The sequence below is a fragment of the Camelus dromedarius genome, chromosome 9, assembly GCF_036321535.1.
Source record: "Camelus dromedarius isolate mCamDro1 chromosome 9, mCamDro1.pat, whole genome shotgun sequence".
Taxonomy (NCBI): domain Eukaryota; kingdom Metazoa; phylum Chordata; class Mammalia; order Artiodactyla; family Camelidae; genus Camelus; species Camelus dromedarius.
Window position 1 is genome coordinate 69,003,893 of NC_087444.1, and position 14,388 is coordinate 69,018,280.

Below are 14,388 nucleotides of genomic sequence, written 5' to 3' on the forward strand. Positions count from 1 at the left end.
GGGGAGGTGGAAGCTCTGTGTCTCCTGGAGCTGCAGACAGTGAGGGGGCTCCTTCCTGACACCTTGACCCCCTGGGAGTCTCTGTCATCTACTCTCTAATCTGCACCTCACCTACAGCTCCCAGAGGAGGACTTGCTCAGGAGAGAAATTCAGACACAACAGGAACCTGGCATTTGCCAGGCAGCGCCTGCCCGTGGGACCTTGGAAGGAAAGGCACACAGGGCAAGTGGAGAGAAACGTCTCCCTCGTTTGTCCGCAGCCCTGCGAACCGATCCTGCGTTCTGTGAGGGCGCTTCAGCGAACGCGATAAAGCGGAAAAAGCACACGTCCTTGGAGGAGTTTCTCTTGTAGAACAAGCTTATGCCTGTGCATAAGGTTCTCAGGCGGGGTTTCTCAACCTCAGCACTAGTGACATTTGGGGCTGGATAACTCTTGTTGTGGGGGCTGTTCTGTGCACTGTAGGAGGTTTTAGCAGCATCCTTGGTATGTCTCTACTGGCTAAAACCAACAGCACACCCTCCCCCAGAGTTGTGACCATCAAAAATGTCTTCAGATATGACCAAATGTCCCCTGGGTGTCAAGCCATCCCCTGGGTGAGAACCACTACTCTGAGAGTATTGTTGCTGGACTAATGAAACCCTGGAAGCAATCCAAATGCCCACAACAGGGGCCTAGTACGGTCACAACGGTCAACGGGATACCAGTGCTAAAAAGAGTCAGTGCCCATACAGCACTCGGTACATGCCTGGCACACCTAAGTGCTTTACCGGGGAATTCAACCCTCACAGCAACCTTTGTGGCAGGTGCTCTGATCATCTCCACTTTAATGAAGAAACTAAGTCACGAGCGTGAAAAGACCTGTCGCATCACCAGCTCAGGAAGTTTGGAGCTGGACTGGGACCACATGCACCATGCAGCCCGTGGAGTCGGGCAGACCTGGATTCAGGTCCCCGTGCCTCGGATGCACAGCCTCCCGGGTCTCAGCTTCCTTCTCTGTGCAAGCGGGGTGACAGAAGTGCCCTCACCACCACAGGCGCACGCACGGGAGGAGCCCAGCACAGCGCCCGGCCCTTGGAGGAGGGCCACCCATCAGACAGAACATAACGCAGTCGTCCCAAGTGTGAGAACCAACCTGGACGGGCCATCAGCATTCAGCGTGCTCACGGCACTCCTCATCGCCTCACTTCTGAGGTGCTGCTTTCTTCACAGATTGACGTTCCTGAGACTGACATGCATCTCACAACCCACAGATAAACTTCACCTGCAGCATCCTTTTCAGAAAAGTGGTTATAGGATCAACGAATGGAGATTACAGGGAAGTTTTCGGCTGGAGGACACAAGGCATGTTAAATGCCATGTGCAGAGAAGGAACTGTGCCAAAGAGACAACAGAGGCAGAAATTTAATGGGAGCAGGAGTCAAGGTGGCCTCAAGAACCAAATGCATTTCAACCTCAGCTCCGCCACTTGCTGTGTGACCAGGCAAATCGCTTCCCCTTTCTCTACCACGGTTTCCTCATAACAACGGGACAGAGCTCCCAAGCTGCTGTGAGGATTAAATGAGTTCATCCACATAAAGTCCTCTGAACAGAGCCCAATCCGGCAACTACTCAACACCGACCTGGAGTTATCATCTCCTCTGAAGGGGGAGACATGGGGACCGTCACTTCCTACGTTACACTTTTCTCTAACATGAATTTTTACCTATTCTACCTCGTTGCTAAGAAAGAGGCATTAAAGACCCTTTTTTTTTTCTTCTCTTGAACACCACACGCTCCCCGCAACTGCCCCATCTGCCTACTTGGAGCAGGTAGGACAGGAGACAGGCTGAAGACGTGGGTGGGCTGTGAATGATGCTGGGACAAGAATAAGCACCAGAGTAGGTTTTCTCTCTTGCCACCACCCACACCGCCCGTCTCCTCGCCATCCAGGGCCTTACAGCACCCCCAGAAAACATGTCGAACGTCTCAGTCTGCTGGGCCGCAGACGCCAAATACTCTGAGAACCCCATGCCATAGCCAGAGGGACCGTCCAAACACAGCACTGGCCCTGTCCATCCCCTGCTTGGGGGTCACGTCACAGGCCCCTGTGGAGACTGCAAAGGCACACCTGAGGTGGCCCCTGCCTGTCCTCCAGCCTCACTGGTCAGCACACTCTCCCCCTCACTTTCCCCTTTTCTCCTTGCTCTCTCTCACCCCAGAGCCTTCTCACATGCTTGTCCCTCATCTGGGGGACCATCTTCACCTGCTAAACCCTCGTTTCCTTAGGAAAGCCTGCCCTGACTACACCCTGCCCCATGAGTCACAGGCCTTCAGAGCTCGGCTTTTCTCCCCCCACAGCACTTACCGCAACTGTCACTTGTACAAATATCTGGGTAATGGTGCCTCCCCCATGGGACTAGGCACTCCACAAGGCAGGGACAGGGTCTCTCCTAGTCCCCAGTCTGTCCCTGGCCCTACCCAGCACAGGGCCAGGCCCAGAGCTTTCATTAATTCAGAATGGGGGTGGCAAACAGAACCACAGCTTTTGAGCTCAGAGTTCTGCCAACTGAAGGGAAACAAAAAACTCTGCATTCATTCATTCCACAAACACGGAAACCGTGCTGTGTCAGCACTGCTCTGGTCACAGGGAGACAGCAATGACCAAACCAGAACTCCCTGCCCTGGGGGAGTTTACAGAGGGGTGGGGCAGGAGGAGGGTGGACAGGCATTAACACAAGTAAATTAAATAAATAGGTAAATTACACAGCACGTCAGAATCTGACAAATGTTATGGAAGAAAGAAGCAGAGAGAGGACTGAGTGTGTAGGAAAGGGTGAAAATCTCTGGTTTTATATACGGTGGTCAGAGAGGGGCTCACTAAGATGGTGGCACCTGAGCAGGACCTGAAAGAGACAAGGCAGCCCCATGGAGACCTGAGGGAGGGCAGCCTAGGCCGAGGAAGAACAGTGCCAAAGCATGGCCTGCGAGAGACACTGTCAGGTGGTACAGAGGGGAGTGAGGCACAGGCAGCTACCCAGGAAGCTGGGGGCCTGGCTGGGCAGGGCCTGGATGTCCACTGGAAGGGCTGAGGCTATTTCTTGGAGAGAAATGGGAACTGTCGGCTTGAGAGGGGTGCAGTGTGCAGAATCCTCTGGCCCCAGTGAGGCAGCGGCTGGGATCAGTCTTCTCTTCCAGGAACTGTCTCCCAGAAGAAGCCCTGTGCGCTGGCCTGACACTCCACCACCTGGCTCACTTGGGGACCACAGGACTCATACTTCACAGACGGGGAAAACCAGGGACAGGAAGGCGGGACAGCTAGGACACAGCCAAGGAGGCTGGATAATGCTGTCCCAGCCTGAGCCTTCTCCACCTCCCTCTGGCCTCGCTCCCAAGAAACCTAGCCCCATCCCACATCCCTGCCAGCCCTCCCTTATCACCCTTGATGCCTTGCAGACCTGGGCTGCTCACACACACACACACACACACACACACACACACACACACATGCACACGGGGCCCCTGCAGTCTGGTGTAGGGGGTCCTCCCTCACAGGTGTGGCTCCATACCATTATCACCATCATCCACCTGGAAATGAGGAGAGGCCTGGTGGCGTGAGTCCCCACCTTATCCCTAGGACACCCTGGAGCCAACAAGCAGGGTCCTAACCAGGGCCAATATTTACTGGGTGCTCACAATGTGCCAGGCCTGGATTCATATCAGTAATCCTCAAAGCAACCCTGTGAGGTAGATGCAATTATTATCCCCATTCTTCAGAGCAGGAAACTGAGACCCAGAGAGAACAAATCTCATGCCCAAGATTATACTGCAGGTGACTACAGGAGATGGCTGATATAGACAAGAGAACTTTCTGAAATGACAAAAACGTGGCTACTGGCGCTAGTCCAACTAAAGAACTGAATTTTCACTTCAATTTCAATTAATTAAAATCTAAATAGCCACACATAGCTAGTGCCTAGCATATTGGAGGTGCAGCTCTATAAAACTTCTGGTAATGAAGCACTGGGAGCCTCAAGGTAGGGGTTGGGTGGGGTGGGGTTGAGGCGAGCACCATGGATGTTCACAGGCCCAAGAAGCTGGATCATACTGGCCTGATGAGGAGACGCTCCCATGATACACCATCTCTCCTGAGCCCTGGCTCTCACCCCAGAGCCAAAACAGGGCTCTGAGGCCCATACTCACACCTGGAGTCCAGGATGATTCAAATCCCAACTAACACCCGGCTGCAAGGGTCTCTTCTCTGAATCCTTGTCTATAAAACAGGATCCTAATAATGATCTGACCAGGCACTTACTTACACTTCAAAAGATGCTTTTTTTTGGACAACCCAAGGTCATTGTGGAGATCCAATGAGATGTGCTTCAAGCACAGCTAGGGATGAGGCCGGCGCTTTAGAAGACAGGCAGCAACTACACAGAGGGGAACTCCAAAGTCAAGGGCCACCCTGAGCCTAAGTCAGAGCTATGGAAATAGCAGCTACCCTAATACTGTCACTAGCTGGTTAAAAGGAATCATCCACACAGGGAACTATATTCAATATCTTGTAATAACCTTTAATTAAAAAAAAGAATCATAAAAATGATTCATAACATGTCCATAGTAACTTCTTGAAAATATTATCTAAATGAAAACACACAGCTAAAAAAGCAGACAACGCTCAGATGCTACCCTAAAACACATGCTTAACACCCCGCTGCCACCCCTCCCCCCAGGTTCTTGAACACAAGTTTGAGAAGCGCAGGGACCCCAGACCTGGGCCCTGCCACCCTCTTCTCTCTTCCATCCCTCTCCCCAGCTCCACCAAAGTGGCCTACTCTCAATGTCATAGTGAGACCACCAGCTCCACCAAAGTGACCTACTCTCATCATGGTATCTCCCGCCCAGGGCCTTTACCCGAGCTGTACCCCTGCCTGGCCCATTCCTTCTGGCATTTCATATCACGGCTTGAATGCCTCACCTCAGGAGACTTCCCCAAGACCCAGCTAGATCTCTGTTCCCCTATCCAGAGCACTGGTGAGGTAAATGCAAGTCCTCTGTTTCCTCCACTAGACTAGGTGCTGCTCCCTGGCGTCCAGAACTATGCACAGCACATAGCAGATACTCAATACGTTATTTGGTGAAAGAATGGAATATATACAAATGACGAGAAACAGCCAAGGGCTGGCTCCGGGAGCCATTCAGAAATCAGACCCCAAGGCGGGGGGTGGGGGTGGGGGGGCAGGCGGGCGGGCAGGGGAGTGCCTTCCACCCTCATCCCTTCCCCTAGCCTCTGGGGAAGGATGGGGCTGGCCAACGCCAGGGTTCCACAGGCATTAGGGGGTGGAGAGGGGCAGCCACACCCCATCTCCCAAGCAGGCATCTAACGGATCTAATCTAGTCATTTCTGGGACAACTAAGGCCTACTTTGTGCCAGCTCTATCTAGAAGAGAAAGCAAAAAAGATTAGAACAACGGTAACCATCTCAGAAACAGTGGCCATGGCACTGCTCAGAGGCAAAAGAGCCAGTCTTTTTTTGTGTTGTTTTTTTGGTGGGGGGAGGCAGTGGGGAGAGGTAATTAGGTTGGTTGGTTTATTTTAATGTAGGCACTGGGGACTGAACCCAGGACCTCAAGCACGCTAGGCAAGCCCTCTACCACTGAGCTATACTCTCCACTCAGAAGGGCCAGTCTTAAAAAGGCAGGCTTGACCCCAGATAGAGTTCAAATTTCATGTCTGTCACCTACCAATACTTTAACTTCGGTTAAATCCAATAACCCGCCCTGGGCCTTCATTTCCTCGCCTGTGAAATGGGGAGAAGAGCTGCACCGCACTCCCAGCTTGTGGCGGGACTGGCGGGAGCAGGCACTAAGCCCCGCGGTGGCACCTGGCACAGACAGTCCGCTCTGCCAGCTCTCAACCACAACACAGGCTTTCCGCACAGCGCTCTGAACCTCGGTTTTCTATCCACAAAATGGGGTGATGCTGCCTACCTCACAGGCTGCTGTGTGTCCGAGGGAGTGTGCGCAGAAGGCTCAGTGTCTGGCCAAGCAGGAGCTCTGCGATGGGCATGATGGATATTCCCGTCCTGTGTCCTCCCCAGCAGGAATCTCCGCTAATCAGCCTGCCACTGCCTCCCTGCCAACCAACAAGCCCAGGCCGGCTGCATTCAGAGCCCCTTCTCTGCTCTCAGGTGCCCAGCTGACAATCTTCAGCAGCAGCAGCAGCAGCAGCAGCAGCAGAAGCAGCAGCAGCTCAGATCCGTCGAACACCTTCCCTAGAGGCCCCGTGCCAAGCACTTTCTGACACGTTAGCTCCCTGAATCCTCCCTACAGCCCCTCTCAGCAGGTATGTTCCCATACCAGCTGAGCAAAAAGCATCTCAGAGAGATGAAATGAGGCCCCCAGGGTTGCATGGCAACCACGGGAGGAACCAGGAGCAGGGTTCACACCCAGGTTGGCTGCCCCCAGCCCAGATCACTATACGATAACCCACCAGACAATGAACACCTTGAAGCCAGGCTGGAAAGGCCTAGAGAAGTGGGCAAGGGAGTGGCAGCCACCGCAGTCTGTTCAAAAAGGGCCCACGAGGTGGCAAACCAAGGCAGCCTTGGATTTCTGGCCTCACCCTTAGAAACAACATCTGCGGACAAGCTTCCTGGGCAGGACAGCTGGGCTTGAGGAACTTTCTGCAGGAACCTTTGACATGTAGTCTCCCCTCAGCCAGCCCCAGCTTGCTGTCCCCTGTTTCTGCACCCAGAGCAGCAGAGTCCTGACGTGGGTGCAGAATTGGTGGTGGGTCCTGCCCCCAAGGGGCCAGGTTGAGCTTCCCCTCCACCGCCCCTCCCACCCCTGCTCCCTCATTTCTTCCCTCCCTCCTGGTCCTGCTCCCAGGGCTGTCTCCCCAAGCTGGGCCTCTTGCTGCTTGGCTGGTTGTCCAGAAGAGCCTGCCACGGAACCACCCTACCGTGCAGCCCAGGCCTGGTGGTTGAGAGCCTTCCACCGAGAGCTCTTGGGAAGTTGAAGAGAGGCCCAAGGAGGGGAGTCCCTGGGTCCCCAGAGGCTTGGAGATCAACTGCAAAAGACATTCCTCTCCATCCCCCCATCCCAAGGGATTTCCGGAGGCCAGAGGAGGTTTATTCTGAGCGGTTCCGTTCCTTCCAGGCAGACACCTCAGAATGAGCACTAAGTCTTAAGTTCCAGGCTCAGGTATGGGATTAAAAGTCACCCTCACCCATGGTTACCAAGTAGCTTCCTGGGCTGGGGGGACTCCATTCTGCCCAAATTCAGAGCCTGTCAGTGTTGGAAAACCCAGCACAGATTACTGAGACTCCAGGTCTCAGTTCTCACCCCTGGTAAGTGGGAATCAGAACTAATTCCTCTTCAGCCTGAGGGGTCTACACTCAAGTCCTCCCATGGCTCTTCTTTGCACACCAGTCCCTACCTACGTGTCACCTCCTCCAGGAGGCCCTCCCTGATGATCCCAGCTAAAACACAGCATCCCTACTCTCCTTCCCATGATTCTCATTCATTTTGCCTTTGTAACATCAATCACAACCTGACGTCCTATCATAGGTTTGTTTGCTGAGTACCTGCCTCCACTAGAAGGTAGGCCCACAAGGCCCAGACTTCCAAGTTCTAGAGCAATGCCAAGAATGTTGCAGGCCTTCAGGCACATAAGCTGAGTGGAAGGCAGAATCAGCAAGTGGTTTTTATCAGGTATTATTGCTATTCTGTGCTGTTATCTGATGTTAGCCCAGCTGTTTGGTTGGGAGGGGTGGACAGAAAATCAGCCCATTGAGCCTCCCCCATCTGTCCCTAAAGGGAACAGCCATGGGCCCTGGGGAACACGGTGTGAAAACCACAGAGTAGGGAGGCAACTATCAGGCCTTCGCTGTTTCTACAGCAAAGATTCTACTCAAGGGGGAAGTGGGAGGCATGTGAAACTCCCTGACTGGCTCTAAAATCTACCCCCACCCCAGGAAGACGCCTGAGAACCTCTCTTATGGCAAAAGGCATCTTCTAAAACCCAAATCTGATCAAGCCGCTCCTCTAGATGGTCTACAAGGCTGAGTAACTCAGCCCCTGCCGGCCCTCAGCCCCTGGCCTCCCCCCCACCCCTTCCATCGTTCGCCCTGCCCGGCCACACAGGCCTCCCTGCAGCCAGTCCCTGCACCTCACCAAGCTCAGTCCTCACTGTGATTTTTGCATTGTGGTTCCCTGCCATGCCCCAAGGCCGTTCCTTCTCCTTTAGGTCACCTTGTCAATCTGGGATCAGTTCAGAGGCCTTCCCAACGGCCCATCACCTCCCTTCAACCTGCCCCTGTTTATTCACTGGACTTAGGGTTTGTCTCCCTCAGCTCCACGGGGGTAGGGCCTTTGTCAAGTGCACCGCTGTATCCCCAGCACCTGCAGCAATGCCAGGCATGCAACAGGTGTTCAATAAACAGTGGTAGATGAATGAAAACCTTTCCTCAGCTCTGCAGTGTCTACGGAATCAAAGCCACACTTCCTGCCCAGGCTCACGAGGCTCTGGGCAGCCTGGCCCCTGACTCTCACGAGCATTTCTGCTACCCTCCCTACTCGAGACCACTCTTCTGCTTCAAAGCCTTCAAAAGGGCTGTTCTCACCTGGGTCCAGGCCGTTACTATCACTCCTGGAGCTATGGTGGAGAGTCAATAAAGTACATACAGGAAAATGGTCTAGTAGTGCCTGACATCTGGAAAAGGGCTAGAATTTCGACCTTGGGAGGGGCTCCAGGCAGCAACTGCGCGGAAGAGGGAGAGGGCCTGGGGGCCGCATTTGCAGTCTCTCATTATGTATGTCCCCCACCCCTCAAGACTCCAGAGCACTGCCCCCCCACACCCCCATTTCCTCATCTGGAAAATGGAGATGTTAATTTCAGCCCTGCCCTCAACTTGGTGTTACCTGATAAGGCTCTGTAACCTGGCAAGGGCCTTTTAAATCCTAGCAGAAATAATAAGAATTACCATTACTAAGACATCCTGAAGTCTCATCATGTGTCAAGCACTCTGCTTAAATGAGAACAGGAAATGTTTACTGCAGGCCTGCACAGTTACAAATGTGGTTAATTTCCACAAAGTAACTCATTTAGCCTTCACAATAACTTATCAAGAGGGAATTGTCATCTTCCCATGACACAAATGATGAAACAGCTCAGAAGAGTTGAGGAACTTGCTCAAGGTCACACAGGCAGTGAGTTGTAGGGGTGGATTTGAACCCTGTGCTCTGAATCACTTCAGCACAGCTCTTTACCAAGGTTAGAAGCCAGGACACCAGATTCCTGGAGGCTGGCTGGGGGGCTGGATTCCAGGATGCTGGACAGGGCTGAGGGTGGGGGATGAGGAAGGATAGATGCCCTCGGACTGCCAATTGAGCAGTACCAAGCACCATTCTAGCAGCTTCTCTTGGACTAACTCATTTAATCCTCACAACAGCCCAAGATGTGTGCCATTCTGAGCCTACTGCACAAAGGTGAACACTGTGGCCCAAGCCAGGACATGGAAGTACCAGAACTTGCACAAGTGTCCACTACACCATCCTTGTGCAGGGACTTCAAACACAGTCCCCTGGTAGCTATGTCACCCCCTGCATGTCTCATGTCTCGCCTGCTGTCTCCTCCCAGCTCCCAGCAGACACTCTGCCCTGGGTTAAAAGGTGCCCTGGCTCAACTCTGAGGAGGGACCAAGTTTTATCAGCAAGCCCAGAACTGCTGGACTGGCTGTCGGCAGAGGTGCTCGATGCAGCCCTAGGCTCCAAGGGTGAGGGGAAGAAAACGCCCCAGGGTTCAGCTGGCAAGGTCCAGGGCAGGAGCTTTGAGGTGACAGAGACCGACACCAGCTTGGGACCTGGTGAACAAAGAGTTCAAACTGCAGCCTGGCCCCCTAGGGTCTGACAGACCTAGGACAAAGCAATTCCTCCTGAGTCCCAATTTCTGACTCTGAGAAATGAACAGAAACATCATACCCACCCCTGGGTGCCACTCAACCACCATTCTAGTTACATGTTGACAAGAGGTTCACTCTGAGGCCAAACCAGGCCAGGGGTTCACATTCCAACTCTACCACTTCTGGCTTTAAGATGTGGGCAAATCATTTCATTTCATAGCAAGCATCTCCGTTTCCTCATCTGAAAAATGGGCAGCACACTTCTACCTAGCTCATAGGAGTCTCAAAAATGGGCATAACCACACCTACCCCATGGGCGTGTTTTGAGATTTAAATGAGGTCACGTGTGTAAAAGGCCTGTCACGTGCCTGCCATACGGTGAATGTTCAATAAATGCTGGCTATTCACTAGCTCTGAAATGATTTGCTGCTCTGGGACTCGGTTTCCCCTTCTTAATGGAGATCATGACGACAGTACCCACAGCTCTAGGATGTGCGTATTCAACAAGTTAATCCATAGGAAGTCTTCTGAACAGCATGTGGCACATAGAATGCACTCAATAAACATTAGCCATCGATCTCATGATTATTGTTTTTACTGATGGTGTTAACCTCATCAGGCAAACTCGCTAAAAGCTGGCAGACCAGAGGCACAAACCCCTAGTGCAGAAAAATTCTGCAGAGCCACCATGGCCTCATAGAACTCAGGGACCATTCTCTCCAGCAACCACAACCCATGAAAGCCAGTCAGCTTGGAAGCTGATGGTGTGGACCAGAAACGACTGTCTGCCCCCTTTGACCACATCACCAGCCCACATTAGCTGGGTCAATCAGGGACTGTGGCCAGCCCTCCAGCAACTCCAGACCCAGGGCAAAGGTTACGGAGCAAGCCAAGGTCACAAACTGGCCTGGGGAGCAGGGGTAGTGGCCTCATGTCTGGGGCTAGATGCTCCAAGAACCCACCCAGTAACCACAATGAGAAACAAGACCCAGGAGGGCTTGGCTGCCCCAAGTCCTTCAGAGCAGCCTTCCTGGGTCAGTGTGGCCCAGGGGCACCCCCAAGTCCCCTTGGCCTATGCAGAGAGGAACAGCTGGGAAAACAGCACTCAGCCTCACTGCCGCTTAATGGTGAAGCCAACTGTTATCGCCTGGTGGGGAGCGTAAACATGACAGGCGCTGGACTGCCAACCAAGGAGACACAAACATGTATCTGGCCTCATGGCCAGGATGGAGGGGCCTGGGTTGGTGCCTGGCCCTTTTGCACCCTCCACCAACCATGATCAGGCCAGGGTTCCTGATGCTTCTGTGAGAGGAGAGTAAACAAGGTTGAAAGGCAGACCATGGAGGACCTAATTATATGCAGGCCTCTCTGAACACAAGCGGCCCCCAAATGAGAGGAAAGGGGTCCTCAAAATCCCAAGGATAAAGACGTTCCCAGCCACCCTGTTCTCAGGGAGAGGTGTCCTTCCAAACACTCCTTCCTCCCAAGTCTTAAGCAGGTCCAAGTGCACAGCTCCTCAAAACCAAGTTCGGTATCCCCTTCCCTCCCTAATATGGAGCCGAAAGCTCAGAAAACTTCAGTGGCTTCTAAGACGTCTCCCCACCCCAAAACCACGGCAAGAATTTACCGCAGAGATGTCCCACACACCTTAAAATAAGGCCTAATAATATGAAAAGGGTAGACAGCAGTCCGACTGACCACCCAGTTACCCCCAAAGTCAGTAAGTTCAATAAAGGCTGATTCCACTCCAGCTCAGCGTAGACCCCCAAGCTCCACCCACCAAACACAGGAGACAGAACCCCTCTCCTCATCACAGCGCTCCCAAAGTATTCCCCTGGACCCCCACTTGGGCCTGTCCCCCCGCCCCGCGCCATGCCTCAGGATTACAAACTTCACAACCCTTCTCCTTTGATACAGCGAGGCTCTACGTTCTAAGGATGGCTCCCCCCCAGGACCTCAGTGGTACAACCCAGAGGGCGCTACCCCGGCCACACTTGGTTCAGCTCCCTCCCCAGAAGCCCCCACCTCCCTAAACAAGCTCTAGGAGCTGTTTCCACAGCCCCGTATAGGTACAGCCCCCTACACTTAGTAAGGTGCTCCCCTTCAAAGGCTTAGCTCTCGCACACCAGGCGCGCTCTCCCCTCCCACCCCACTGGCTCAACCCCTAGCCCGCACACGGTGGGGTCGCATCCCCGCACTTTGATATGCGCCCCCTGCCGCTTCAGTGGTACAGCCCGCCGCCCCCGCCCCCTCAGGGCCAGTCCTACCGCCCCCGCGCAGCCACCCCCACTCAGTCCCGGAAGGGGGGGCTCGAGGACCACGGTCCCTACCCGGCAGGCACCGGTGGTACGGCCCAGCGCGGCACTGCGGGGGGTCCGGACGCGACCATCGCGGGGGGGGGCGCTCGGGGACACGCGCTGGCGCACTCACCTGTCACCGGCGGCCGCTCAGCCTCTCTGGCGGGGTTCTACTCCTGCCCATCGCCACGCTGCGCTTGATCCCGCTCCCTGTGCTTCCTGGCAGCGGCGGCGGCAGAGACAGCAGCGGCAACGCCTTCGCCAAGCCAGGCCCAACGGCTCGCGCGGCGCGGCCCCCCCGCCCCCTCCCCCCAGCCCCCGCTTACCACCCCCTCCCACCCTCTAGACGGAAATACCGCCTTCTCCCGCCACAAACAGGAACTGACGTAAAAAAGCGAGATGGGCTTTGGAGAGCGCTTAGAGCGCAAGCGCAAGGAAGGGGAGGCGGTGGACTCAGCCGGGCGCCTGCGTACCTTAGGCAAGTTCAAGCCGGTGCGGGCAAGGGATGTACCCCGCGCAGGCGCCAGACGGAAAGAAGAGATAGGATCGCGCAGGCGCGGTAGGATTCTGACGCCCGCTTTCCCTGGAGGCTAGCCGCTGTGATCTTTCCCGGCAGCCCCTGGTCCTTATTTACATACGCTTTGATCTCTTTTTACTCTGCTCTCGGCTTTCGTCCCGGTTCAGAGGCTCTTAAAGAGCCCTGGAGCTGCCATTAGGAAGGGTTTCTTTCTCATTGTATCCCCTCCTAGCTAAGCATAGACTCTGAAGCCACACCAACCCAGCTTTACATTTCCTTGCTGGTGACTGTGGGCAGAAAGCTTGGTTTTCTGTGCCTCAGTAGCCATACCTGCAAAATGGAAGCAAACGTGGCTGCGTAGCTGGGCTGTTGGACTATTTTGTATAAACAGAACGATTTATATCAATTAGACGTGCTATGGCTCCAAAATATTAATACCATCTGCTCCTCATATGTCTGCAATTAAATATGGGATATAACTTTTTTACAGGGCAACTTGGGCCTTCAAAGGCCTTAAAATCGCCCTGTAAAAAAAGAGCTTTGCATAGATCCTGGCCCGTTTACTAACTAGTGTGTTAGACCTCTGTGAGACATCTTGCTCCCAGTCCCTTCTCTCTCATAGGTTGGGTGGGGCTCCCCACCTTCTGATATTCCAGTAATGCCACACGGCTTGGCAAGTATGTATTGGTTAGTGCATACTTCTAGAAGGTCTGGCTGGGACTTGAAGAACACTGGGTCCACTTTAGTCTCAGGCAAGTCCTGCTCAGGGGTGGTAGTTTCCCAAGAGGTAAGCCTAACGCTGGAACTAGCCCTTGCTAATGGGTCTCCAGCTTGGAACGCCCAGCTTTGTGTTCCTAATTCCTGGTCCTCCCACATCACAGTGTTGATAACTCTAAGCTATTCCTTCTCCCCGCCCTACAGCCCTGACCATTTTGGTCTCTCATTGCCTGGTGACAGGTCTATCTCCTCCACTGCACAGAGAGCCCCAGAAGGGAAAAACCCAAAACTGTCTCAGTCATCACTGGGTACCTAACACTGCCCAGCAAAAGTCCTGGCACAGAGTGGGCTTTTGAGGAATATCTGCTTCAAGAACTAGCCTTTCTGGAACCCTCCTATACTGCTGGTGGGAATGTAAGTTGGTGCAGCCACTATGAAGGACAGTACAGAGGTTCCTTAAAAAACTAAAAATAGACTTACCATATGATCCAACAATCCTACTCCTGGGCATATAATCTGAAAAAATTATAATTCGAAAAGACACATGCACCCCAATATTCACAGCAGCACTATTTACAATAGCCAAGACGTGGAAGCAAGCTAAATGTCCATAAATGGATAAAGAGTACATGGTATATATTACTCATCCATAAAAAAGAATATAATAATGCCATTTGCAGCAACACAGATGGACATAGAGATACTAAGTAAGTCAGACAAAAACAAATATCATATGATGTCCCTTTTATGTGGAATCTTAAAAAAAATAAAATAAAATTTTATTTACAAATCAGAAATAGACTCACAGACATAGAAAACAAACTGTGGTAACCAGGGGAGAAAGGGGAGGGGGATAAATTAGGACTTTGGGATTAACAGATACACACTACTATATATAAAACAGATAAACAACAAGGACCTACTGTATAGCCCAGGGAACTATATTCAATTTCTTGTAATGAGCTGTAATGGAAAAG

General features: G+C 53.1%; 1 protein-coding gene across 3 annotated transcripts in view; it reads right to left on the reverse strand.

Moving 5' to 3' along the window:
• Positions 1-12,452, reverse strand: part of AKT2 (AKT serine/threonine kinase 2) — a 45,166-nt gene extending 32,714 nt beyond the window's left edge. For 2 of the 3 annotated variants that reach the window (XM_064489330.1, XM_064489332.1), the window contains exon 1: positions 12,311-12,452. The gene's annotated coding sequence lies outside the window, so the exon portion shown is untranslated. Of the gene's footprint in view, positions 1-12,210; positions 12,232-12,310 lie in introns of those variants that run through there. The other variant, XM_064489331.1, reaches the window with a different exon arrangement.
• Between the last annotated feature and the right edge of the window lie 1,936 nt (positions 12,453-14,388).